At 43.0% G+C, this 27,428-nt stretch overlaps 12 non-coding genes across 12 annotated transcripts; all 12 read right to left on the minus strand.

Moving 5' to 3' along the window:
* Positions 1-12,958: 12,958 nt before the first annotated feature.
* trnat-agu (transfer RNA threonine (anticodon AGU)) lies at positions 12,959-13,032 on the minus strand. The gene has a single exon. It is a non-coding gene; the product is annotated as a tRNA-Thr (tRNA).
* A 909-nt stretch (positions 13,033-13,941) lies between these two features.
* Positions 13,942-14,015, minus strand: trnat-agu (transfer RNA threonine (anticodon AGU)). The gene has a single exon. It is a non-coding gene; the product is annotated as a tRNA-Thr (tRNA).
* A 1,894-nt stretch (positions 14,016-15,909) lies between these two features.
* trnat-agu (transfer RNA threonine (anticodon AGU)) lies at positions 15,910-15,983 on the minus strand. The gene has a single exon. It is a non-coding gene; the product is annotated as a tRNA-Thr (tRNA).
* Positions 15,984-17,874: 1,891 nt separating this feature from the next.
* trnat-agu (transfer RNA threonine (anticodon AGU)) lies at positions 17,875-17,948 on the minus strand. The gene has a single exon. It is a non-coding gene; the product is annotated as a tRNA-Thr (tRNA).
* A 911-nt stretch (positions 17,949-18,859) lies between these two features.
* Positions 18,860-18,933, minus strand: trnat-agu (transfer RNA threonine (anticodon AGU)). Its single transcript has one exon. It is a non-coding gene; the product is annotated as a tRNA-Thr (tRNA).
* Positions 18,934-19,842: 909 nt separating this feature from the next.
* On the minus strand, positions 19,843-19,916 carry trnat-agu (transfer RNA threonine (anticodon AGU)). Its single transcript has one exon. It is a non-coding gene; the product is annotated as a tRNA-Thr (tRNA).
* A 909-nt stretch (positions 19,917-20,825) lies between these two features.
* Positions 20,826-20,899, minus strand: trnat-agu (transfer RNA threonine (anticodon AGU)). Its single transcript has one exon. It is a non-coding gene; the product is annotated as a tRNA-Thr (tRNA).
* Positions 20,900-21,808: 909 nt separating this feature from the next.
* On the minus strand, positions 21,809-21,882 carry trnat-agu (transfer RNA threonine (anticodon AGU)). Its single transcript has one exon. It is a non-coding gene; the product is annotated as a tRNA-Thr (tRNA).
* Positions 21,883-22,793: 911 nt separating this feature from the next.
* trnat-agu (transfer RNA threonine (anticodon AGU)) lies at positions 22,794-22,867 on the minus strand. The gene has a single exon. It is a non-coding gene; the product is annotated as a tRNA-Thr (tRNA).
* Positions 22,868-23,776: 909 nt separating this feature from the next.
* Positions 23,777-23,850, minus strand: trnat-agu (transfer RNA threonine (anticodon AGU)). The gene has a single exon. It is a non-coding gene; the product is annotated as a tRNA-Thr (tRNA).
* A 1,897-nt stretch (positions 23,851-25,747) lies between these two features.
* On the minus strand, positions 25,748-25,821 carry trnat-agu (transfer RNA threonine (anticodon AGU)). Its single transcript has one exon. It is a non-coding gene; the product is annotated as a tRNA-Thr (tRNA).
* A 909-nt stretch (positions 25,822-26,730) lies between these two features.
* trnat-agu (transfer RNA threonine (anticodon AGU)) lies at positions 26,731-26,804 on the minus strand. The gene has a single exon. It is a non-coding gene; the product is annotated as a tRNA-Thr (tRNA).
* Between the last annotated feature and the right edge of the window lie 624 nt (positions 26,805-27,428).

A 27,428-nucleotide genomic window follows, 5' to 3' on the forward strand; every position in this document is an offset into this window, starting at 1 on the left:
ACTCTGCTTCCAATGATACACCTTCTGCTTTGTTGGGGACTGTCACCCCTTACAATGACACTAATGGCGTCAGTCCAGCAACTGACCCGATGACTCTGGTGAAACACTTTGCGATATCACAGACCGATATCCTTGTCTCAGTTTGCAGGTACTGAAGAGGTTGCCACACGCGGACGCGGTGGTGACTGACAGACCTCGACAGCCACTGAGGATGTTGAAGCACAAACACCAGGAGATTTGGTTGAAAGGTTTCAGCCATTCTCATAATAACGCGGCCACTGACAACTCGTACATAGGGTCCGACCTTTTCGTTTGCGCCTCGGACACCAACACAACCCGCTGGTGGGGGGGTCCCGAGACACAAAGGGGGGGAATAGTAGCCCAGACCCATGATGAGCCTCATCGAGGCCGGTAGGGGGGTCGAGACTACGGACAACACCGTACGAGGCCGCCAGAGCATAAATCAAATCTAGTTGTAAACTCCCCTACGAGAACAGTGAGGAGCAGACAGGCCCCTAGACGGGGATTATCTTAGAACACATCTAAGATAGTTCTGAGGTGTACCACACTGGTCGTAAAGGAAGTCCAGTGGACTTGTCCACCTCCAAAACAAATGGCAACAATAATCATTCCTTGCCATGTGTAGGTTCAACTACAATACAACTAGTAATATGCTCCAATCATGTGTTCCGGTAGATAATATTTCAGAATAAATCGGTAGGACAACTGGACCCCTTGAATACCAGTACCAATACCACAGTCAGTCCAGCAACACTCAGTAAGAGGATTAGTAACCTCACAAGTTAAATTGCTATTGATAATAGCGACATAGGAGTCACTCAGAGTGCAACACGGGGAAGGGAATCTCCATTGCACTTTTCCAATGGTTAACACATGCCACTAATAAATAGAACCCTCCGTTCAGGAGAAAAGTTATTAGAAGTCATGAACCATGATCACACCACGTACGACTGGTCTAATACTTAGAGTACTTCCGTCGTGAGGTTAGCTCCTCCGTGGATAACATAGCTATGAAATAGACTTCATACCTACCGCCACTACAATAGTGTAAGACACCGTGACTTGTAGAAAACTACTACAGACTCCCTTGACACCAATTCTGACTGACCTCCAGGCATTGACCTGAAAATTACCTGACTACGTCAGACTCATTCTGAACAAGTTGTAATCTGCCAGGATACTTGGTGTTCTTCCCTTGACATGCGCGATTGTGTAAGCATAAACGCACATGCACAACGGAACATCCAATTAGGATTTATGCTAGGACCACTTAAGGGTTCAAGCAAAATACCAGCCTTAGTGAAGTTGAACATTTACTTCTAGGCCTTTGACTCTACAGCACTCACCAGTTTTCTAACCAGAAGTCCATAGGTCATCCCTGTAGACTGCCCAAAACTAGTGCCTTACAGCTGTAGACTTATCATATAGTTGTCAACTTAGGATAGTACCCTAAGCGCTACCCCACAAATTAGGAAAGCCCTAAATATGACATTAGACAATGCCATGATAGGGTCATTTTGCCAAGACCATGGACGTAGATAGAATACAGTCCAATTAGATGATTAAGGTGGCATAACTATATTTTGTTTTGTTTATGCTTTCATTCATTTTGTTTCATTTTCTTCGGCACATAGAAAGTGATAGAGCCATAAACTACTCCACCATACAACCATCAGTTAGTGCCACAACGCCGCTCATTTGGGAGGAAATGTAATGATATATTTCATGAGTGTGTGTGCGTTGTTAACATCTGCCTAAGTTACTGCCCAGATATTCCAGTCTAGACGACCAGACGACGGGTCCGGAACGGCGATCCCAATCCGGACATCCGCTGCCGAGCCATGGAACGGACTTCTTCATTTGCAGAGACCCTACCCAGGTCGACCACCAGAGGGGGGACTGCAATAGCAACCAACAACTGGACATCTGCTGCCCAGCCTTGGAGCGGACTTCTTCATTTGCAGACACCCTACCCGGGTCGACCGCCAGATGGGGACCACAACGATGATCCACAACCAGGACAACCCACGTTCATTTTTATGTTGGTTTACAACATGCAGGTTAATCGCAAGATTGAACCCAACATGGGGGGACTGTCATGACGTTGGCCTGTGGGTAAGGTTTATGACCCCCCCATAAATACCTTTCTCCCTTCCCCTCGCTTTCTGACCCTACTGAAGGACTTGAATAGCCTGTGTTAAATATAGAGAGTCTGGGAACATCAAACAAATGGGGAAAAGGAACCATATTTTGGTAATAAAACCAGTTGGAAATATGCTTGGGAACGTAATGAGTATGGATGTCAGTTCGGTTGTCATCTGAGACATTATGACTGATGACAGGACGACATAAACTGTACCTGAGAAAGTATACACCCTCTAGTTATCAGAGTAACATGGAATTGTTATGCAATTGAAATGTTTGATATTGAAATTGTTTGTTAGGAGATTAAATGTAATTTTTGCTTCCAAATGAGAGAATTGGGTTTTCATAAGGAAAGTGCCCTGCTTGATCAGTGGGCCACCCCTGTGAAGAGACAGGGGTTATAAACGATGAAACACATCCTTCCCCCTCTCCACTATATAAGCCTTTGACGAAAAGATAACCACGTGTTCCAGTACGTGAGGTCTGCAGCCTCTACGTTAGAAGGACACACGTCAAGTACAGAACTAAGCCAACCTCGGCGTGAGCTTTGGTGGCGAATGGTATGAACTTTGAGCTTATTCACTACAGAAGTGATACTTCCTAGCCGTTGAGTTAGCAGCGGCCGCTGTAAACGGGGGCTAGGAAAGGACGGACGACGGATCCAGTCTAACAGACGGACGAAGATACCACCACGTATCCAATTTACCACCAGAGACATTCTTCCGAGGACAGGAAGATCTGTTGGCCAACCCGGCCAGCATCTACGACCAATCTACCGAAGCGCAGCTCAGAGTAAATATTTATTGCATTTTCCTTTTCCAAATGGGCGGTAATTTAGAATGCATAAGATAATGTATTTACGATAGCATAGCTGCTGTTTCTTTGTTCCTAAATCTTCCCGCTCTTTCATTCAAGCCCAACCCCCTTTCCTTTGTGTAACCAGCCATCATGTATGACATCATTTGTATTCTGTGTATATGTAATTCTGTGTGATTTAGTTTAGGTATTGAGTAAATAAATAATTAAACCCAATTTGGTATTGCTGATTCAACTTGTTAGCCAGGGTTCGTGAAGATAGCCAAGAATGTACAACTTTCATTATGAGACTGAAAATAAGATAAGGGTTAATATTGACTGCTATCGATGTAAAAGATTACTAAGTATTTTAAGAGTTTATTCCGAGGATAACGGCTCTATAAACGTTCTTCCGTGGTGCCCCGACTTTCTAGTTAATTACATTTACATGATTAGCTTAATCAGGTAATATTAATTACAGAGAAAGGATTTTATAGAATAGCATGAAATATCACTTAATCTGGCATAGCCAAAGACACGACACTACCATAGAAGTCCCCTCGAAGCCTATCATTAACTATGTACACTACCGTTCAAAAGTTTGGGGTCTTAGAAATGTCCTTGTTTTTGAAAGAAAAGCACATTTTTTGTCCATCCGAAATACAGTGTAGACGTTGTTACTGTTGTAAATGACTATTGTAGCTGGAAACGGCAGATTTTTTATGGAATATCTACATAGGCGTACAGAGGCCCATTATCAGCAACCATCACTCCTGTGTTCCAATGGCACGTTGTGTTAGCTAATCCAAGTTTATCTTTTTAAAAGGCTAATTGATCATTTGAAAACACTTTTGCAATCATGTTAGCACAGCTGAAAACTGTTGTTCTGATTAAATAATTAATATAACTGTCCTTCTTTAGACTAGTTGAGTATCTGGAGCATCAGCATTTGTGGGTTCGATTACAGGCTCAAAATGTCCAGAAACAAAGAACTTCCTTATGAAACTCGTCAATCCATTCTTGTTCTGAGAAATGAAGGCTATTCCATGCGAGAAATTGCCAAGAAACTGAAGATCTCGTACAACACTGTGTACTACTCCCTTCACAGAACAGCGCAAACTGGCTCTAACCAGAATAGAAAGAGGAGTGGGAGGCCCCGGTGCCCCAGTGCACAACTGAGCAAGAAGAAAAGTTAATTAGAGTGTCTAGTTTGAGAAACAGACACCTCTTAAGTCCTCAACTGACAGCTTCATTAAATAGTCCCTGCCAAACACCAGTCCCAATGTCAACAGTGAAAAGGCGACTCCAGGATACTGGCCTTCTAGGCAGAGTTCCTCTGTCCAGTGTCTGTGTTCTTTTGCCCATCTTAATTTTTTATTTTCATTGGCCAGTCTGATATACGACTTTTTCTTTGCAACTCTGCCTAAGAAGGCCAGCTGTCACCTCCAGGTATGTGTTTGTCCCCCTGTGTGCTGAGGGTGTCAGGTTCTTGTCCAGTTCTGGCATTTAGAATGCCACTGACTAGTACATGTCCCTGGGCCTGGAAATTATTGATTTTCCCTCCAGGATGGAAAAGCTGTCTTCATTAAAGTATGAGGATTCTAGTGGGGGGATGTAGGTGGCACACGGGATGACATTTTTCTTTGTTAAGATCATTTCCTTTAGAATTTCTAGCCATTTGTAAAATGTACCTGTTTTTATTCATTTAATATAGTGTGTTAGGTCTACTCTATACCAAATTATCATACCCCCTGAGTTCCGTCCCAGTTTCACAGCTGGTAGTTTGGTGGATGGGACAACCAGCTCTCTGTAACCTAGAAGGCAACCAGTGGGTCCATCTCCTCTACACCATATATCTTGTAGGACGACAATGTCTGTATTTCTGATATCTTTGGTGAAGTCCAGGTTCCTGCTCTTTAGGCCAAAGCCAGATGACCTCAGGCGTTGGAAATTCCAGGATGCGATAGTGAAGGCTTTGTGTTCCATAAAGTGTCCAATGTTGTTGGCCGTGTGGTTTGGCCTCAGGCCAGTAAGTGTGAGCACAGCCTGCTGAGCATCTGGTACATGCCATTGGCTTGGGCTAGTGTAAGAGTGGGGGTTGGGCCTGTTTGCCTGCTCACGGCCAGGGCGTATATGTGACTTCCATGTTGATGCCCTCTTTGCGGGAGTGGGGGGCATGGGGGGCATGGGGTGGGCAGGAGGGGCATAGGTCTGATCTGAGGGGGCCTAAATGGGGTGCGGGCATGGTTGAATTGGGGGATGTGTTGATTGGTGGGGGTGAGGGTGTGGATGTGGCTGGTGGTGTTGTGGTCTGGATGTAGGTCCTCTCGGCGTGGGTCCTCTATTTGTAGGTCCGGGGGGGGTTCCTCTATGTGTAGGTCCAGGGGGGGGTCCTCTATGTGTAGGTCCAGGGGGGGTCCTCTATGTGTAGGTCCAGGGGGGGTCCTCTATGTGTAGGTCCAAGGGGGGGTCCTCTATGTGTAGATCCAGGGGGGTCCTCTATGTGTAGGTCCGGGGGGTCCTCTATGTGTAGGTCCAGGGGGGGGTCCTCTGTGTAGGTCCAAGGGGGGTCCTCTATGTGTAGGTCCAGGGGGGTCCTCTATGTGTAGGTCCAGGGGGGGTCCTCTATGTGTAGGTCCAGGGGGGTCCTCTATGTGTAGGTCCAGGGGGGTCCTCTATGTGTAGGTCCGGGGGGGTCCTCTATGTGTAGGTCCGGGGGGGTCCTCTATGTGTAGGTCCGGGGGACCTCTATGTGTAGGTCCAGGGGGACCTCTATGTGTAGATCCAGGGGGGTCCTCTATGTGTAGGTCCGGGGGGTCCTCTATGTGTAGGTCCGGGGGGTCCTCTATGTGTAGGTCCGGGGGGGTCCTCTATGTGTAGAGCCAGGGGGGTCCTCTATGTGTAGGTCCAGGGGGGTCCTCTATGTGTAGGTCCGGGGGGGTCCTCTATGTGTAGGTCCAGGGGGGGTCCTCTATGTGTAGGTCTGGGGGGTCCTCTATGTGTAGGTCTGGGGGGGGTCCTCTATGTGTAGGTCCGGGGGGTCCTCTATGTGTAGGTCCAGGGGGACCTCTATGTGTAGGTCCAGGGGGGGTCCTCTATGTGTAGGTCCAGGGGGGGGGTCCTCTATGTGTAGGTCCAGGGGGGGGTCCTCTATGTGTAGGTCCGGGGGGGTCCTCTATGTGTAGGTCCAGGGGGGGTCCTCTATGTGTAGGTCCGGGGGTGGGGTCCCGCAGGTCTGGGAGAGTGTCTCGCAGGTCTGGGCGGGGTGTCTATTGATCTGTTCCTCCTGTGTGAAGGGTTGGGGCTGTGGTTGAGGGCGATGTCCTTTAGGGTCCGGGTGAAGGTGCTGCCTTGTATAGGTGGACTTGATCGTAAAGGCTGTTCAAGTCCAGGGTGGAGTGGTGGGCCAGGTAAACATGGGGTTTTGAGGCACAGTCACTGGAAATACTTGCGTTTACCTGCTGTATGGTAGCAGGGTGGGAGTCTTTTCACGGTAGCAGGGTGGATATAACCAGTTGTGCGTTGTTTAGACACTGTGTGTTTTGGAAAACGTTTATTTTCTTGTATATATTTCCCGTTTGAGCCATAAGGAGTACAATCTGTGTCTTGTGTATGTCCTCTATGGGTGTGGGGGTGTAGTCAGGAGGTCTATCAGGGTGGCTGACAGGGGGGGTGCTCAGAGAGGGTGGAATCCCCTGGACTTGGGGTTCTTCATTTGTCTGTGCTGATGTGATGTTGAGGCTATGGTCAGGGTCTGAGGTGGGCTGTTCTGCTGGCTTCTCTGCCGGGGTGGCCAGCTATCTAATGGGTTGTTCTCTGTCACACGCCATCTCCCTCACCCTCTCCTCCAGCAGTCTGATCCTCTCCTCCATCCCCCTCACCCTCTCCTCCATCCCCCTCACCCACTCCTCCATCCCCCCCTCTCCCTCTCCTCCATCCCCCTCACCCTCTCCTCCATCCCCCTCGGGGTGGGGGTTATATAATGAAGAGGTCTGGGGGTTGCTCGTCTGTGGGGTTATATAATGAAGAGGTCTGGGGGTGGCTCGTCTGTGGTGTTATATAATGAAGAGGTCTGGTCTGACCCGTTCGGGGTTGGGGTATCTTTCTCCAGGGAGAGCTTCTCCTGCTGGGCTAATTCTTTGATTAGGTGAAAGTCCAGCTGAAACTGTTTGGGTTGCCCTGTACCATAACTGTTCCAGACTTGTGCAGGTTGACATTGGCTGACTCAGAGTCCTCGTTGTCTAGTATCCTAAGTTTCCAACCATCGCTATAACACCCCCCACTGTGTCAGGGGATGGTCTGTGTGGAAAATGAACTTGCTTATGTTCCCATTTTTATAATAGTCAACAAAAAAGTGTCTCTTGATTTTCCATAAAGAGATTCTTTTTGTACTCTTTTCGTGCCTTCTCATTTTTTACATCCAAATGATACTGTATTGTAATGACCTCTGATCAGCGAGAGGGGGCTTCAAAGGCTTCTGCATTAGGGTGGGGTAGGCTGTGAAACTCTTCTGCCATTGTTGGGCACAAGGGCCTTGACACCTCACATCTCAGTGCTAATTGAAGTTGCAGTCAGATCTGTTCTGTCCTAGCAAACTTGGTAGCCTGAACTTAGCATTCAATCCTAATAAAGTAACATACTTTGTAATATATTTTTCTTCTTGGCTTGAAAAGTATCTTCAGACTAAACATTACTCACTCAGTTCCAGGTTGGATGGGTTAGGGTTAGGGTTCAGGTTTCTGTTGTTTATTTGACAGAGCATTTGCTGTATATCTTGGAAATAAGAATCTTTGCCCGTAGGTATTCTTCCAGGTAATTTGTCCAAAGTCAGGTTGTAGGATTGGAGTTTTGATTTGGAGTGAAGGTTATGTTGTGGAAGGTAGTATCCTATATATGTCCCTGCCAAAAAAATCTAAGTTTTTTTAACCTGTCTGGTTTTTAACAGCCAGTGGAATCGCGTCGTGCGAAATACAAATACCTCATAAATGCTATAACTTACATTTCTCAAACATATGACTATTTTACACCATTTTATAGATACACCTCTCCTGAATCGAACCACGTTGTCCGATTTCAAAAAGGCTTTACAGCAAAAGCAAAACAATAGATTATGTTAGGAGAGTACCCTGCCAAAAATAATCACACTGCCATTTTCAAAGCAACTGGCATGCATCACAAATACCCCAAACACAGCTAAATGCAATCTTCATCAGATGACACTCCTAGGACATCATGTTACACAATACATGCATTTTTTGTTCGATAAATTTCATATTTATATATAAAAACAGCATTTTACATCGGAACATAACGTTCAGAAAATATTTTCCCTCAAATGCTTCCGGTGAATCAGCGCTACAATTTACAAAATTACTATTCGAAAACATTGTTAACCCATATCTCTGTCTTGCAAAATCACATCACAAAACAGATGTTATTTACTAATATTGGACTCGATATGGACACCTTCAATTGTCTAGCAACAGGGTTTCTTATCCTGTTATGGATAGGGGGCAGTATTTTCACAGCCGGATAAAAAACGTACCCGATTGAATCTGATTATTACTCCTGCCCAGAAACTAGAATATGCATATAATTATTAGCTTTGGATAGAAAACACTCCAAAGTTTCTAAAACTGTTTGAATGGTGTCTGTGAGTATAACAGAACTCATTTGGCAGGCCAAAACCTGAGAAGATTCTGTACAGGATGTACCCTGTCTGACCATTTCTTGGCCTTCTTGATCATAATCTATGCAAAACAGGGGATCTCTGCTGTAACATGACACTTCCTACGGCTCCCATAGGCTCTCAGAAGGCGGCAAAAAGCTGAATGGTGGCTTTGCAGTCCCTGGCTGAAAAACACTAGCGCATTTAGATAGTGGTCGATCAGAGAACAGAGACTGGAGGCGCGTGCACGAGGCGACTCCATGTTTTTATTATTTCGTCTTTGAACGAAAACAACGACTCCCGGTCGGAATATTATCGCTTTTTTACGAAAAAAATAGCATAAAAATTGATTTTAAACAGCGGTTGACATGCTTCGAAGTACGGTAATGGAATATTTAGAAATTTTTTGTCACGAAACGCGTCGGGCGCGTAACCCTTCGTCACCCTTGGATAGTGTCTTGAACGCACGAACAAAACGCCGCTATTTGGATATAACTATGGATTATTTTGAACCAAACCAACATTTGTTATTGAAGTAGAAGTCCTGGGACTGCATTCTGACTAAGAACAGCAAAGGTAATCCAATTTTTCTTATAGTAAATCTGATTTTGGTGAGGGTCAAACTTGGTGGGTGTCAAAATAGCTAGCCTGTGATGGCGAGCTATCTACTCAGAATATTGCAAAATGTGCTTTCACCGAAAAGCTATTTTAAAATAGGACACCTCGATTGCATAAAGGAGTTCTGTATCTATAATTCTTAAAATAATTGTTATGTTTTTTGTGAACGTTTATCGTGAGTAATTTAGTAAATTCACCGGAAGTGTTCGGTGGGAATGCTAGTCACATGCTAATGTAAAATGCTGGTTTTTGATATAAATATGAACTTGATTGAACAAAACATGCATGTATTGTATAACATAATGTCCTAGGCGTGTCATCTGATGAAGATCATCAAAGGTTAGTGCTGCACTTAGCTGTGGTTTTGTTTTTTGTGACATTATATGCTAGCTTGAAAAATGGGTGTCTGATTATTTCTGGCTGGGTACTCTGCTGACATAATCTAATGTTTTGCTTTCGCTGTAAAGCCTTTTTGAAATCGGACAGTGTGGTTAGTTTAACGAGAGTCTTGTCTTTAAAATGCTGTAAAATAGTCATATGTTTGAAAAATTGAAGTTTTCGGATTTTAGAGGAGTTTGTATTTCACGCCACGCCCATCATTGGATATTGGAGCAGGTGTTCCGCTAGCGGAACGTCTAGATGTAAGAGGTTAATTTGGGTCATTCGAGGACAGTACATTTTTCATTTGGGTCTGAAGCTGAATAAACTCAAGGTCCTCTGACATGGATTCTTAAACTACGGTTTGGGACCCAAAGTGGGCATTAACATGTGATAGGTGTGTCACGAAATATGAGTAAACATTCAGAATCACACACTATTTCTTCATCATTTTGGTCGTTTCGGGGAGTTTCTTAGCTCACAGACTGTTTCAACTCAATCAAAATTACAACCCTTTCGAAATGGCAATGAAGTGCCGTGACTCGGATTCGAACCATTGTTGCTGCGGCCACAACGCAGAGTACTAACCACTATACGATCACGGAAAGCTAACAGAGATTGCTTGTAGAGCCTACTCATGCTCTGACAGAGAGTTGTACAAGCTGGCTAAACTCTTTTCATTTAGCGCTCGAAATGAATAAACTGAAGAACCAGTTGAACTTCAGACAGTTGGTACGTTGTAATTCATTCAAAAAGTTCTCTTTTTCCGTTAATTTGGAATATCTCAATTGCACCCTCCTCAAGTTTTCTCTCCTCTCAACACTCCTAATTCCGTTAACCCATTGGTTGAGAATAGCAGAGTGCTCTCCACTCTGACCTTTTCCATCAATGTATTCAATGAACTGCTTGAAAAGGCTCTGCTGAGATTCGAACGCAGGATCTCCTGTTTACTAGACAGGCGCTTTAACCTGTTAGGGCTAGGGGGCAGTATTTTCACGGCTGGATATTTTTTTTTTACCCGATTTAATCTGGTTACTAATCCTACCCAGTAACTAGAATATGCATATACTTATTATATATGGATAGAAAACACTCTAAAGTTTCTAAAACTGTTTGAATGGTGTCTGTGAGTATAACAGAACTCAATTGGCAGGCAAAGCCCTGAGACATTTTCTGACAGGAAGTGGATACCTGATGTGTTGTATTACCTTTAAACCTATCCCATTGAAAAACACAGGGGCTGAGGAATATTTTGGCACTTCCTATTGCTTCCACTAGATGTCACCAGCCTTTACAAAGTGTTTTGAGTCTTCTGGAGGGAGATCTGACCGAACAAGAGCCATGGAACGATGATGGCCCATTAGACACCTGGCGCGCGAGTTCATGTTGGGTACCCTCGTTCCAATACGTTATAAAAGAGTATGCATTCGTCCACCTTGAATATTATTCATGTTCTGGTTAAAAAAGGCCCTAATGATTTATGCTATACAACGTTTGACATGTTTGAACGAACGTAAATATTTTTTTTCCCCTCGTTCATGACGAGAAGTCCGGCTGGCTTAGATCATGTGCTAACAAGACGGAGATTTTTGGACATAAATGATGAGCTTTTTTGAACAAAACTACATTCGTTATGGACCTGTGATACCTGGAAGTGACATCTGATGAAGAGAATCAAAGGTAATGGATTATTTACATAGTATTTTCGATTTTAGATCTCCCCAACATGACGTCTAGTCTGTATCGCAACGCGTATTTTTCTGGGCGCAGTGCTCAGATTATTGCAAAGTGTGATTTCCCAGTAAGGTTATTTTTAAATCTGGCAAGTTGATTGCGTTCAAGAGATGTAAATCTATAATTCTTTAAATGACAATATAATATTTTACCAATGTTTTCTAATTTTAATTATTTAATTTGTGGTGTTGACTTGAATGCCGGTTATTGGAGGGAAACGATTTCCTCAACATCAATGCCATAGTAAAACGCTGTTTTTGGATATAAATATGAACTTGATAGAACTAAAAATGCATGCATTGTCTAACATAATGTCCTAGGAGTGTCATCTGATGGAGATTGTAAAAGATTAGTGCATCATTTTAGCTGGTTTTATGGTTTTGGTGACCCTGTCTTTGAATTGACAAAACATTACACACAACTCTTGTAAATGTACTGTCCTAACATACTCTAAATTTATGCTTTCGCCGTAAAACCTTTTTGAAATCGTAAAACGTGGTTAGATTAAGGAGATGTTTATCTTTCAAAGGGTGTAAAATAGTTGTATGTTTGAAAAATTTGAATTTTGACATTTATTTGGATTCAAATTTGCCGCTCTTGAAATGCACCTGCTGTTGATGGAGTGCACCACGGGGGGGACGCTAGCGTCCCACCTAGCCCATAGAGGTTAATCAACTAAGCCACAGCGCCCATAGACATCACATCTGATGCAGGTAAGGTCACCGCCACACGTATTTAAGTCAAACCAGTCTCGTTCATTTAACCCATATCTCTGTCTTGCAAAATCACATCACAAAACAGATGTTATTTACTAATTTCGGAATCGATATGGACACCTTCAATTGTCTAGCAACAGGGTTTCTTATGCTATGTTTTGGGACCCAAAGTGGGCCTGAGTATGTGATAGGTGTGCAGCGAGATATCAGTAAACATTTGTAGTCACGTACTATTTCTTCTTAATTTGGGTCATTCGAGGACAGTACATTTTTCATTTGGGTCTCGAGCTGAATAAACTCAAGGTCCTCTGACATGGATTCTTAAACTACGGTTTGGGACCCAAAGTGGGCATTAACATGTGATAGGTGTGTCACGAAATATGAGTAAACATTCAGAATCATACAGTATTTCTTCATCATTTTGGTCGTTTCGGGGAGTTTCTTAGCTCACAGAGTAAGTTTCAACTCAATCAAAATTAGAACCCTTTCGAAATGGCAATGAAGTGCCGTGATCCGGATTCGAACCGGGGTTGCTGCGGCCACAACGCAGAGTACTAACCACTATACGATCACGGCAAGCTAACAGGGATTGCTTGTAGAGTCTACTCATGCTCTGACAGAGAGTTGTAGAAGCTGGCTAAACTCTTTTCATTTAGCACTCGAAATGAATAAACTGAAGAACCAGTTGAACTTCAGACAGTTGGTACGTTGTAATTCATTCAAAAAGTAATCTTTTAACGTGAATTTGGAACATCTCAATTGCACCCTCCTCAAGTTTTCTCTCCTCTCAACACTCCTAATTCTGTTAACCCATTGGTTGAGAATAGCAGAGTGCCCTGCACTCTGACCTTTTCCATCAATGTTTTCAATGAACTGCTTGAAAAGGCTCTGCTGAGATTCGAACTCAGGATCTCCTGCTTACTAGACAGGCGCTTTAACCAACTAAGCCACAGCGCCCATAGAAATCACATCTGATGCAGGAAAGGTCACCGCCACAAGTATTTAAGTCAAACCAGTCTCGTTCATTTAACCCATATCTCTGTCTTGCAAAATCACATCACAAAACAGATGTTATTTACTAATTTTGGAATCGATATGGACACCTTCAATTGCCTAGCAACAGGGTTTCTTATGCTATGTTTTGGGACCCAAAGTGGGCCTGAGTATGTGAGAGGTGGGCAGTGAGATATCAGTAAACATTTGTAGTCACGTACTATTTCTTCTTAATTTGGGTCATTCGAGGACAGTACATTTTTCATTTGGGTCTCGAGCTGAATAAACTCAAGATCCTCTGACATGGATTCTTAAACTACGGTTTGGGACCCAAAGTGGGCATTAACATGTGATAGGTGTGTCACGAAATATGAGTAAACATTCAGAATCATACAGTATTTCTTCATCATTTTGGTCGTTTCGGGGAGTTTCTTAGCTCACAGAGTAAGTTTCAACTCAATCAAAATTAGAACCCTTTCGAAATGGCAATGAAGTGCCGTGATCCGGATTCGAACCGGGGTTGCTGCGGCCACAACGCAGAGTACTAACCACTATACGATCACGGCAAGCTAACAGGGATTGCTTGTAGAGTCTACTCATGCTCTGACAGAGAGTTGTAGAAGCTGGCTAAACTCTTTTCATTTAGCACTCGAAATGAATAAACTGAAGAACCAGTTGAACTTCAGACAGTTGGTACGTTGTAATTCATTCAAAAAGTAATCTTTTAACGTGAATTTGGAACATCTCAATTGCACCCTCCTCAAGTTTTCTCTCCTCTCAACACTCCTAATTCTGTTAACCCATTGGTTGAGAATAGCAGAGTGCCCTGCACTCTGACCTTTTCCATCAATGTTTTCAATGAACTGCTTGAAAAGGCTCTGCTGAGATTCGAACTCAGGATCTCCTGCTTACTAGACAGGCGCTTTAACCAACTAAGCCACAGCGCCCATAGAAATCACATCTGATGCAGGAAAGGTCACCGCCACAAGTATTTAAGTCAAACCAGTCTCGTTCATTTAACCCATATCTCTGTCTTGCAAAATCACATCACAAAACAGATGTTATTTACTAATTTTGGAATCGATATGTACACCTTCAATTGTCTAGCAACAGGGTTTCTTATGCTATGTTTTGGGACCCAAAGTGGGCCTGAGTATGTGAGAGGTGGGCAGTGAGATATCAGTAAACATTTGTAGTGACATACTATTTCTTCTTAATTTGGGTCATTGGTGGACAGTACATTTTTCATTTGGGTCTCGAGCTGAATAAACTCAAGATCCTCTGACATGGATTCTTAAACTACGGTTTGGGACCCAAAGTGGGCATTAACATGTGATAGGTGTGTCACGAGATATGAGTAAACATTCAGAATCGTACACTATTTCTTCATCATTTTGGTCGTTTCGGGGAGTTTCTTAGCTCACAGAGTAAGTTTCAACTCAATCAAAATTACAACCCTTTCGAAATGGCAATGAAGTGCCGTGACTCGGATTCGAACCAGGGTTGCTGCGGCCACAACACAGAGTACTAACCACTATACGATCACGGCAAGCTAACAGAGATTGCTTGTAGAGCCTACTCATGCTCTGACAGAGAGTTGTGCAAGCTGGCTAAACTCTTTTCATTTAGCGCTCGAAATGAATAAACTGAAGAACCAGTTGAACTTCAGATAGTTGGTACGTTGTAATTCATTCAAAAAGTTATCTTTTTCCGTGAATTTGGAACATCTCAATTGCACCCTCCTCAAGTTTTCTCTCCTCTCAACACTCCTAATTCTGTTAACCCATTGGTTGAGAATAGCAGAGTGCCCTCCACTCTGACCTTTTCCATCAATGTGTTCAATGAACTGCTTGGAAAGGAACAGCTGAGATTTGAACTCAGGATCTCCTGTTTACTAGACAGACGATTTAACCAACTAAGCCACAGCGCCCATAGACATCACATCTGATGCAGGTAAGGTCACCGCCACACGTATTTAAGTCAAACCAGTCTCGTTCATTTAACCCATATCTCTGTCTTGCAAAATCACATCACAAAACAGATGTTATTTACTAATTTCGGAATCGATATGGACACCTTCAATTGTCTAGCAACAGGGTTTCTTATGCTATGTTTTGGGACCCAAAGTGGGCCTGAGTATGTGAGAGGTGGGCAGCGAGATATCAGTAAACATTTGTAGTCACGTACTATTTCTTCTTAATTTGGGTCATTCGAGGACAGTACATTTTTCATTTGGGTCTCGAGCTGAATAAACTCAAGGTCCTCTGACATGGATTCTTAAACTACGGTTTGGGACCCAAAGTGGGCATTAACATGTGATAGGTGTGTCACGAGATATGAGTAAACATTCAGAATCATACACTATTTCTTCATCATTTTGGTCGTTTTGGGGAGTTTCTTAGCTCACAGAGTAAGTTTCAACTCAATCAAAATTACAACCCTTTCGAAATGGCAAATGAATTGCCTTGACCCGGATTCGAACCGGGGTTGCTGCGGCCACAACGCAGAGTTTCTTACCACTATACGATCATGGCAAGCTAACAGGGATTGCTTGTAGAGCCTACTCATGCTCTGACAGAGAGTTGTACAAGCTGGCTAAACTCTTTTCATTTAGTGCTCGAAATGAATAAATTGAAGAACCAGTTGAACTTCAGACAGTTGGTACGATGTAATTCATTCAAAAAGCTATCTTTTTCCGTGAATTTGGAACATCTCAATAGCACCATCCTCAAGTTTTCTCTCCTCTCAACACTCCTAATTCTGTTAACCCATTGGTTGAGAATAGCAGAGTGCCCTCCACTCTGACCTTTTCCATCGATGTGTTCAATGAACTGCTTGGAAAGGCACTGCTGAGATTTGAACTCGGGCTCTCCTGTTTACTAGACAGGCGCTTTAACCAACTAAGCCACAGGGCCCAAAGACATCACATCTGATGCAGGTAAGGTCACCGCCACACTTATTTAAGTCAAACCAGTCTCGTTCATTTAACCCATATCTCTGTCTTGAAAAATCACATCACAAAACAGATGTTATTTACTAATTTCGGAATCGATATGGACACCTTCAATTGTCTAGCAACAGGGTTTCTTATGCTATGTTTTGGGACCCAAAGTGGGCCTGAGTATGTGATAGGTGTGCAGCGAGATATCAGTAAACATTTGTAGTCACGTACTATTTCTTCTTAATTTGGGTCATTCGAGGACAGTACATTTTTCATTTGGGTCTCGAGCTGAATAAACTCAAGGTCCTCTGACATGGATTCTTAAACTACGGTTTGGGACCCAAAGTGGGCATTAACATGTGATAGGTGTGTCACGAAATATGAGTAAACATTCAGAATCATACAGTATTTCTTCATCATTTTGGTCGTTTCGGGGAGTTTCTTAGCTCACAGAGTAAGTTTCAACTCAATCAAAATTAGAACCCTTTCGAAATGGCAATGAAGTGCCGTGATCCGGATTCGAACCGGGGTTGCTGCGGCCACAACGCAGAGTACTAACCACTATACGATCACGGCAAGCTAACAGGGATTGCTTGTAGAGTCTACTCATGCTCTGACAGAGAGTTGTGCAAGCTGGCTAAACTCTTTTCATTTAGCGCTCGAAATGAATAAACTGAAGAACCAGTTGAACTTCAGATAGTTGGTACGTTGTAATTCATTCAAAAAGTTATCTTTTTCCCTGAATTTGGAACATCTCAATTGCACCCTCCTCAAGTTTTCTCTCCTCTCAACAATCCTAATTCTGTTAACCCATTGGTTGAGAATAGCAGAGTGCCCTCCACTCTGACCTTTTCCATCAATGTGTTCAATGAACTGCTTGGAAAGGAACAGCTGAGATTTGAACTCAGGATCTCCTGTTTACTAGACAGACGATTTAACCAACTAAGCCACAGCGCCCATAGACATCACATCTGATGCAGGTAAGGTCACCGCCACACGTATTTAAGTCAAACCAGTCTCGTTCATTTAACCCATATCTCTGTCTTGCAAAATCACATCACAAAACAGATGTTATTTACTAATTTCGGAATCGATATGGACACCTTCAATTGTCTAGCAACAGGGTTTCTTATGCTATGTTTTGGGACCCAAAGTGGGCCTGAGTATGTGAGAGGTGGGCAGCGAGATATCAGTAAACATTTGTAGTCACGTACTATTTCTTCTTAATTTGGGTCATTCGAGGACAGTACATTTTTCATTTGGGTCTCGAGCTGAATAAACTCAAGGTCCTCTGACATGGATTATTAAACTACGGTTTGGGACCCAAAGTGGGCATTAACATGTGATAGGTGTGTCACGAGATATGAGTAAACATTCAGAATCATACACTATTTCTTCATCATTTCGGTCGTTTTGGGGAGTTTCTTAGCTCACAGAGTAAGTTTCAACTCAATCAAAATTATAACCCTTTCGAAATGGCAATGAAGTGCCGTGATCCGGATTCGAACCAGGGTTGCTGCGGCCACATCGCAGAGTACTAACCACCATACGATCACGGCAAGCTAACAGAGATTGCTTGTAGAGCCTACTCATGCTCTGAAAGAGAGTTGTGCAAGCTGGCTAAACTCTTTTCATTTAGCGCTCGAAATGAATAAACTGAAGAACCAGTTGAACTTCAGACAGTTGGTACGTTGTAATTCATTCAAAAAGTTATCTTTTAACGTGAATTTGGAACATCTCAATTGCACCCTCCTCAAGTTTTCTCTCCTCTCAACACTCCTAATTCTGTTAACCCATTGGTGAGAATAGCAGAGTGCCCTCCACTCTGACCTTTTCCATCAATGTGTTCAATGAACTGCTTGGAAAGGCACTGCTGAGATTTGAACTCAGGATCTCCTGTTTACTAGACAGGCGCTTTAACCAACTAAGCCACAGCGCCCATAGAAGTCACATCTGATGCAGGAAAGGTCACCACCACACGTATTTAAGTCAAACCAGTCTCGTTCATTTAACCCATATCTCTGTCTTGCAAAATCACATCACAAAACAGATGTTATTTACTACTTTTGGAATCGATATGGACACCTTCAATTGTCTAGCAACAGGGTTTCTTATGCTATGTTTTGGGACCCAAAGTGGGCCTGAGTATGTGAGAGGTGGGCAGCGAGATATCAGTAAACATTTGTAGTCACATACTATTTCTTCTTAATTTGGGTCATTCGAGGACAGTACATTTTTCATTTGGGTCTCGAGCTGAATAAACTCAAGGTCCTCTGACATGGATTCTTAAACTACGGTTTGGGACCCAAAGTGGGCATTAACATGTGATAGGTGTGTCACGAGATATGAGTAAACATTCAGAATCATACACTATTTCTTCATCATTTTGGTCGTTTTGGGGAGTTTCTTAGCTCACAGAGTAAGTTTCAACTCAATCAAAATTACAACCCTTTCGAAATGGCAAATTAATTGCCTTGACCCGGATTCGAACCGGGGTTGCTGCGGCCACAACGCAGAGTTTCTTACCACTATACGATCACGGCAAGCTAACAGGGATTGCTTGTAGAGCCTACTCATGCTCTGACAGAGAGTTGTACAAGCTGGCTAAACTCTTTTCATTTAGCGCTCGAAATGAATAAATTGAAGAACCAGTTGAACTTCAGACAGTTGGTACGATGTAATTCATTCAAAAAGCTATCTTTTTCCGTGAATTTGGAACATCTCAATAGCACCATCCTCAAGTTTTCTCTCCTCTCAACACTCCTAATTCTGTTAACCCATTGGTTGAGAATAGCAGAGTGCCCTCCACTCTGACCTTTTCCATCAATGTGTTCAATGAACTGCTTGAAAAGGCTCTGCTGAGATTTGAACTCAGGATCTCCTGTTTACTAGACAGGCGCTTTAACCAACTAAGCCACAGCGCCCATAGACATCACATCTGATGCAGGTAAGGTCACCGCCACACGTATTTAAGTCAAACCAGTCTCGTTCATTTAACCCATATCTCTGTCTTGCAAAATCACATCACAAAACAGATGTTATTTACTAATTTTGGAATCGATATGGACACCTTCAATTGTCTAGCAACAGGGTTTCTTATGCTATGTTTTGGGACCCAAAGTGGGCCTGAGTATGTGAGAGGTGGGCAGCGAGATATCAGTAAATATTTGTAGTGACATACTATTTCTTCCTAATTTGGGTCATTCGAGGACAGTACATTTTTCATATGGGTCTCGAGCTGAATAAACTCAAGATCCTCTGACATGGATTCTTAAAGTATGGTTTGGGACCCAAAGTGGGCATTAACATGTGATAGGTGTGTCACGAAATATGAGTAAACATTCAGAATCATACAGTATTTCTTCATCATTTTGGTCGTTTCGGGGAGTTTCTTTGCTCACAGAGTAAGTTTCAACTCAATCAAAATTATAACCCTTTCGAAATGGCAATGAAGTGCCGTGATCCGGATTCGAACCAGGGTTGCTGCGGCCACATCGCAGAATACTAACCACCATACGATCACGGCAAGCTAACAGAGATTGCTTGTAGAGCCTACTCATGCTCTGACAGAGAGTTGTGCAAGCTGGCTAAACTCTTTTCATTTAGCGCTCGAAATGAATAAACTGAAGAACCAGTTGAACTTCAGACAGTTGGTACGTTGTAATTCATTCAAAAAGTTATCTTTTAACGTGAATTTGGAAGATCTCAATTGCACCCTCCTCAAGTTTTCTCTCCTCTCAACACTCCTAATTCTGTTAACCCATTGGTTGAGAATAGCAGAGTGCCCTGCACTCTGACCTTTTCCATCAATGTTTTCAATGAACTGCTTGAAAAGGCTCTGCTGAGATTCGAACTCAGGATCCCCTGTTTACTAGACAGGCGCTTTAACCAACTAAGCCACAGCGCCCATAGGAATCATATCTGATGCAGGAAAGGTCACCGCCACAAGTATTTAAGTCAAACCAGTCTCGTTCATTTAACCCATATCTCTGTCTTGCAAAATCACATCACAAAACAGATGTTATTTACTAATTTTGGAATCGATATGTACACCTTCAATTGTCTAGCAACAGGGTTTCTTATGCTATGTTTTGGGACCCAAAGTGGGCCTGAGTATGTGAGAGGTGGGCAGCGAGATATCAGTAAACATTTGTAGTGACATACTATTTCTTCTTAATTTGAGTCATTGGAGGACAGTACATTTTTCATTTGGGTCTCGAGCTGAATAAACTCAAGATCCTCTGACATGGATTCTTAAACTACGGTTTGGGACCCAAAGTGGGCATTAACATGTGATAGGTGTGTCACGAGATATGAGTAAACATTCAGAATCGTACACTATTTCTTCATCATTTTGGTCGTTTCGGGGAGTTTCTTAGCTCACAGAGTAAGTTTCAACTCAATCAAAATTACAACCCTTTCGAAATGGCAATGAAGTGCCGTGACTCAGATTCGAACCAGGGTTGCTGCGGCCACAACACAGAGTACTAACCACTATACGATCACGGCAATCTAACAGAGATTGCTTGTAGAGCCTACTCATGCTCTGACAGAGAGTTGTGCAAGCTGGCTAAACTCTTTTCATTTAGCGCTCGAAATGAATAAACTGAAGAACCAGTTGAACTTCAGACAGTTGGTACGTTGTAATTCATTCAAAAAGTTATCTTTTAACGTGAATTTGGAAGATCTCAATTGCACCCTCCTCAAGTTTTCTCTCCTCTCAACACTCCTAATTCTGTTAACCCATTGGTTGAGAATAGCAGAGTGCCCTCCACTCTGACCTTTTCCATCAATGTGTTCAATGAACTGCTTGGAAAGGAACAGCTGAGATTTGAACTCAGGATCTCCTGTTTACTAGACAGGCGCTTTAACCAACTAAGCCACAGCGCCCATAGAAATCATATCTGATGCAGGAAAGGTCACCGCCACAAGTATTTAAGTCAAACCAGTCTCGTTCATTTAACCCATATCTCTGTCTTGCAAAATCACATCACAAAACAGATGTTATTTACTAATTTTGGAATCGATATGTACACCTTCAATTGTCTAGCAACAGGGTTTCTTATGCTATGTTTTGGGACCCAAAGTGGGCCTGAGTATGTGAGAGGTGGGCAGCGAGATATCAGTAAACATTTGTAGTGACATACTATTTCTTCTTAATTTGAGTCATTGGAGGACAGTACATTTTTCATTTGGGTCTCGAGCTGAATAAACTCAAGATCCTCTGACATGGATTCTTAAACTACGGTTTGGGACCCAAAGTGGGCATTAACATGTGATAGGTGTGTCACGAGATATGAGTAAACATTCAGAATCGTACACTATTTCTTCATCATTTTGGTCGTTTCGGGGAGTTTCTTAGCTCACAGAGTAAGTTTCAACTCAATCAAAATTACAACCCTTTCGAAATGGCAATGAAGTGCCGTGACTCGGATTCGAACCAGGGTTGCTGCGGCCACAACACAGAGTACTAACCACTATACGATCACGGCAATCTAACAGAGATTGCTTGTAGAGCCTACTCATGCTCTGACAGAGAGTTGTGCAAGCTGGCTAAACTCTTTTCATTTAGCGCTCGAAATGAATAAACTGAAGAACCAGTTGAACTTCAGACAGTTGGTACGTTGTAATTCATTCAAAAAGTTATCTTTTTCCGTGAATTTGGAACATCTCAATTGCACCCTCCTCAAGTTTTCTCTCCTCTCAACACTCCTAATTCTGTTAACCCATTGGTTGAGAATAGCAGAGTGCCCTCCACTCTGACCTTTTCCATCAATGTGTTCAATGAACTGCTTGGAAAGGAACAGCTGAGATTTGAACTCAGGATCTCCTGTTTACTAGACAGGCGCTTTAACCAACTAAGCCACAGCGCCCATAGACATCACATCTGATGCAGGTAAGGTCACCGCCACACGTATTTAAGTCAAACCAGTCTCGTTCATTTAACCCATATCTCTGTCTTGCAAAATCACATCACAAAACAGATGTTATTTACTAATTTCGGAATCGATATGGACACCTTCAATTGTCTAGCAACAGGGTTTCTTATGCTATGTTTTGGGACCCAAAGTGGGCCTGGGTATGTGAGAGGTGGGCAGCGAGATATCAGTAAACATTTGTAGTCACGTACTATTTCTTCTTAATTTGGGTCATTCGAGGACAGTACATTTTTCATTTGGGTCTCGAGCTGAATAAACTCAAGGTCCTCTGACATGGATTCTTAAACTACGGTTTGGGACCCAAAGTGGGCATTAACATGTGATAGGTGTGTCACGAGATATGAGTAAACATTCAGAATCATACACTATTTCTTCATCATTTTTGTCGTTTTGGGGAGTTTCTTAGCTCACAGAGTAAGTTTCAACTCAATCAAAATTACAACCCTTTCGAAATGGCAAATTAATTGCCTTGACCCGGATTCGAACCGGGGTTGCTGCGGCCACAACGCAGAGTTTCTTACCACTATACGATCACGGCAAGCTAACAGGGATTGCTTGTAGAGCCTACTCATGCTCTGACAGAGAGTTGTACAAGCTGGCTAAACTCTTTTCATTTAGCGCTCGAAATGAATAAATTGAAGAACCAGTTGAACTTCAGACAGTTGGTACGATGTAATTCATTCAAAAAGCTATCTTTTTCCGTGAATTTGGAACATCTCAATTGCACCATCCTCAAGTTTTCTCTCCTCTCAACACTCCTAATTCTGTTAACCCATTGGTTGAGAATAGCAGAGTGCCCTCCACTCTGACCTTTTCCATCAATGTGTTCAATGAACTGCTTGAAAAGGCTCTGCTGAGATTTGAACTCAGGATCTCCTGTTTACTAGACAGGCGCTTTAACCAACTAAGCCACAGCGCCCATAGACATCACATCTGATGCAGGTAAGGTCACCGCCACACGTATTTAAGTCAAACCAGTCTCGTTCATTTAACCCATATCTCTGTCTTGCAAAATCACATCACAAAACAGATGTTATTTACTAATTTTGGAATCGATATGGACACCTTCAATTGTCTAGCAACAGGGTTTCTTATGCTATGTTTTGGGACCCAAAGTGGGCCTGAGTATGTGAGAGGTCGGCAGCGAGATATCAGTAAATATTTGTAGTGACATACTATTTCTTCCTAATTTGGGTCATTCGAGGACAGTACATTTTTCATATGGGTCTCGAGCTGAATAAACTCAAGATCCTCTGACATGGATTCTTAAAGTATGGTTTGGGACCCAAAGTGGGCATTAACATGTGATAGGTGTGTCACGAAATATGAGTAAACATTCAGAATCATACAGTATTTCTTCATCATTTTGGTCGTTTCGGGGAGTTTCTTTGCTCACAGAGTAAGTTTCAACTCAATCAAAATTATAACCCTTTCGAAATGGCAATGAAGTGCCGTGATCCGGATTCGAACCAGGGTTGCTGCGGCCACATCGCAGAGTACTAACCACCATACGATCACGGCAAGCTAACAGAGATTGCTTGTAGAGCCTACTCATGCTCTGACAGAGAGTTGTGCAAGCTGGCTAAACTCTTTTCATTTAGCGCTCGAAATGAATAAACTGAAGAACCAGTTGAACTTCAGACAGTTGGTACGTTGTAATTCATTCAAAAAGTTATCTTTTTCCGTGAATTTGGAACATCTCAATTGCACCCTCCTCAAGTTTTCTCTCCTCTCAACACTCCTAATTCTGTTAACCCATTGGTTGAGAATAGCAGAGTGCCCTCCACTCTGACCTTTTCCATCAATGTGTTCAATGAACTGCTTGGAAAGGCTCTGCTGAGATTTGAACTCAGGATCTCCTGTTTACTAGACAGGTGCTTTAACCAACTAAGCCACAGCGCCCATAGACATCGCATCTGATGCAGGTAAGGTCACCGCCACACGTATTTAAGTCAAACAAGTCTCGTTCATTTAACCCATATCTCTGTCTTGCAAAAACACATCACAAAACAGATGTTATTTACTAATTTCGGAATCGATATGGACACCTTCAATTGTCTAGCAACAGGGTTTCTTATGCTATGTTTTGGGACCCAAAGTGGGCCTGAGTATGTGAGAGGTGGGCAGCGAGATATCAGTAAACATTTGTAGTCACGTACTATTTCTTCTTAATTTGGGTCATTCGAGGACAGTACATTTTTCATTTGGGTCTCGAGCTGAATAAACTCAAGGTCCTCTGACATGGATTCTTAAACTACGGTTTGGGAACCAAAGTGGGCATTAACATGTGATAGGTGTGTCACGAGATATGAGTAAACATTCAGAATCATACACTATTTCTTCATCATTTTGGTCGTTTTGGGGAGTTTCTTAGCTCACAGAGTAAGTTTCAACTCAATCAAAATTACAACCCTTTCGAAATGGCAAATGAATTGCCTTGACCCGGATTCGAACCGGGGTTGCTGCGGCCACAACGCAGAGTTTCTTACCACTATACGATCACGGCAAGCTAACAGGGATTGCTTGTAGAGCCTACTCATGCTCTGACAGAGAGTTGTACAAGCTGGCTAAACTCTTTTCATTTAGCGCTCGAAATGAATAAATTGAAGAACCAGTTGAACTTCAGACAGTTGGTACGATGTAATTCATTCAAAAAGCTATCTTTTTCCGTGAATTTGGAACATCTCCATTGCACCCTCCTCAAGTTTTCTCTCTTGTCAACACTCCTAATTCTGTTAACCCATTGGTTGAGAATAGCAGAGTGCCCTCCACTCTGACCTTTGCCAGCAATGTTTTCAATGAACTGCTTCAAAAAGGCTCTGCTGAGATCCGAACTCAGGATCTCCTGTTTACTAGACAGGAGCTTTAACCAACTAAGCCACAGCACCCACAGACATCACATCTGATGCAGGTAAGGTCACCGCCACACGTATTTAAGTCAAAACAGTCTTGTTGATTTAACCCATATCTCTGTCTTGCAAAATCACATCACAAAACAGATGTTATTTACTAATTTTGGAATCGATATGGACACCTTCAATTGTCTAGCAACAGGGTTTCTTATGCTATGTTTTGGGACCCAACGTGGGCCTGAGTATGTGAGAGGTGGGCAGCGAGATATCAGTAAACATTTGTAGTCACATACTATTTCTTCTTAATTTGGGTCATTCGAGGACAGTACATTTTTCATTTGGGTCTCGAGCTGAATAAACTCAAGATCCTCTGAAATGGATTCTTAAACTACGGTTTGGGACCAAAAGTGGGCATTAACATGTGATAGGTGTGTCACGAGATATGAGTAAACATTCAGAATCATACACTATTTCTTCATCATTTTGGTCGTTTCGGGGAGTTTCTTAGCTCACAGAGTAAGTTTCAACTCAATCAAAATTACAACCCTTTCGAAATGGCAATGAAGTGCCGTGACCCGGATTCGAACCGGGGTTGCTGCGGCCACAACGCAGAGTACTAACCACTATACGATCACGGAAAGCTAACAGAGATTGCGTGTAAGAGCCTACTCATGCTCTGACAGAGAGTTGTACAAGCTGGCTAAACTCTTTTCATTTAGCGCTCGAAATGAATAAACTGAAGAACCAGTTGAACTTCAGACAGTTGGTACGATGTAATTCATTCAAAAAGGTATCTTTTTCCGTGAATTTGGAACATCTCCATTGCACCCTCCTCAAGTTTTCTCTCTTGTCAACACTCCTAATTCTGTTAACCCATTGGTTGAGAATAGCAGAGTGCCCTCCACTCTGACCTTTGCCAGCAATGTTTTCAATGAACTGCTTCAAAAAGGCTCTGCTGAGATTCAAACTCAGGATCTCCTGTTTACTAGACAGGAGCTTTAACCAACTAAGCCACAGCACCCACAGACATCACATCTGATGCAGGTAAGGTCACCGCCACACGTATTTAAGTCAAAACAGTCTTGTTGATTTAACCCATATCTCTGTCTTGCAAAATCACATCACAAAACAGATGTTATTTACTAATTTTGGAATAGATATGGACACCTTCAATTGTCTAGCAACAGGGTTTCTTATGCTATGTTTTGGGACCCAACGTGGGCCTGAGTATGTGAGAGGTGGGCAGCGAGATATCAGTAAACATTTGTAGTCACATACTATTTCTTCTTAATTTGGGTCATTCGAGGACAGTACATTTTTCATTTGGGTCTCGAGCTGAATAAACTCAAGATCCTCTGACATGAATTCTTAAACTACGGTTTGGGACCCAAAGTGGGAATTAACATGTGATAGGTGTGTCACGAGATATGAGTAAACATTCAGAATCATACAATATTTCTTCATCATTTTGGTCGTTTCGGGGAGTTTCTTAGCTCACAGAGTAAGTTTCAACTCAATCAAAATTACAACCCTTTCGAAATGGCAATGAAGTGCCGTGACCCGGATTCGAACCGGGGTTGCTGCTGCCACAACGCAGAGTACTAACCACTATACGATCACTGCAAGCTAACAGAGATTGCTTGTAGAGCCTACTCATGCTCTGACAGAGAGTTGTACAAGCTGGCTGAACTCTTTTCATTTTGCGCTCGAAATGAATAAACTGAAGAACCAGTTGAACTTCAGACAGTTGGTACGTTGTAATTCATTCAAAAAGGTATCTTTTTCAGTGAATTTGGAACATCTCAATTGCACCCTCCTCAAGTTTTCTCTCCTCTCAATACTCCTAATTCTGTTAACCCATTGGTTGAGAATAGCAGAGTGCCCTCCACTCTGACCTTTTCCATCAATGTGTTCAATGACCTGCCTGAAATGGCTCTGCTGAGATTCGAACTCAGGATCTCCTGTTTACTAGACAGACGCTTTAACCAACTAAGCCACAGCGCCCATAGACATCACATCTGATGCAGGTAAGGTCACCGCCACACATATTTAAGTCAAACCAGTCTCGTTCATTTTTACTCTGCAATGCTGAGGGCCTGGCAGCTGCTAAGGCACACACGAGAAGGGGGTGTGGAGCCTGGGCTGTGGGTGTGGGAGGAGCCTATCTTCCACAACCCAACCATCCCTTTGAGATCGGTCCAGTCGGCCACCCTGCAGAGGCAACTGATGGCAGGGGGTGTAAAAAGGCTGGGTGACCTGAGACTGCTGGGAGAGGAGGGGTGGAAAAGCCCGGAAGTCTTGGCACAGCAAACAGGAATAACGTCTTTTAGGCTGCTGGAGAGATTCCTGGAGGAGGTCCAGGAGGCACTGTCTGAGCCGGTAAGGAGGATGTTTGAGCAGCCAAAGGGAGAGGGGCCATCAATGTTTCCGCCACTGCAGGTGATGGCAGAGACTGGAGACTGGCAAGGGGGTCTGGAGGATTTGTTAGATTTTAACACTCCGAGCCTGGGAGAGTTTGAAGGGGTGGGAGGTAAAGCCCTCTACAACCTCTGTGTTAAGGTGAGGAACATTAGGAGCCTAACAGGAGTGAAGGCACATCAGAGGCAGGGGGTATGTGGGGCGGAGAGT

This window comes from Salmo salar, chromosome ssa13, assembly GCF_905237065.1.
Source record: "Salmo salar chromosome ssa13, Ssal_v3.1, whole genome shotgun sequence".
NCBI classification, from domain to species: domain Eukaryota; kingdom Metazoa; phylum Chordata; class Actinopteri; order Salmoniformes; family Salmonidae; genus Salmo; species Salmo salar.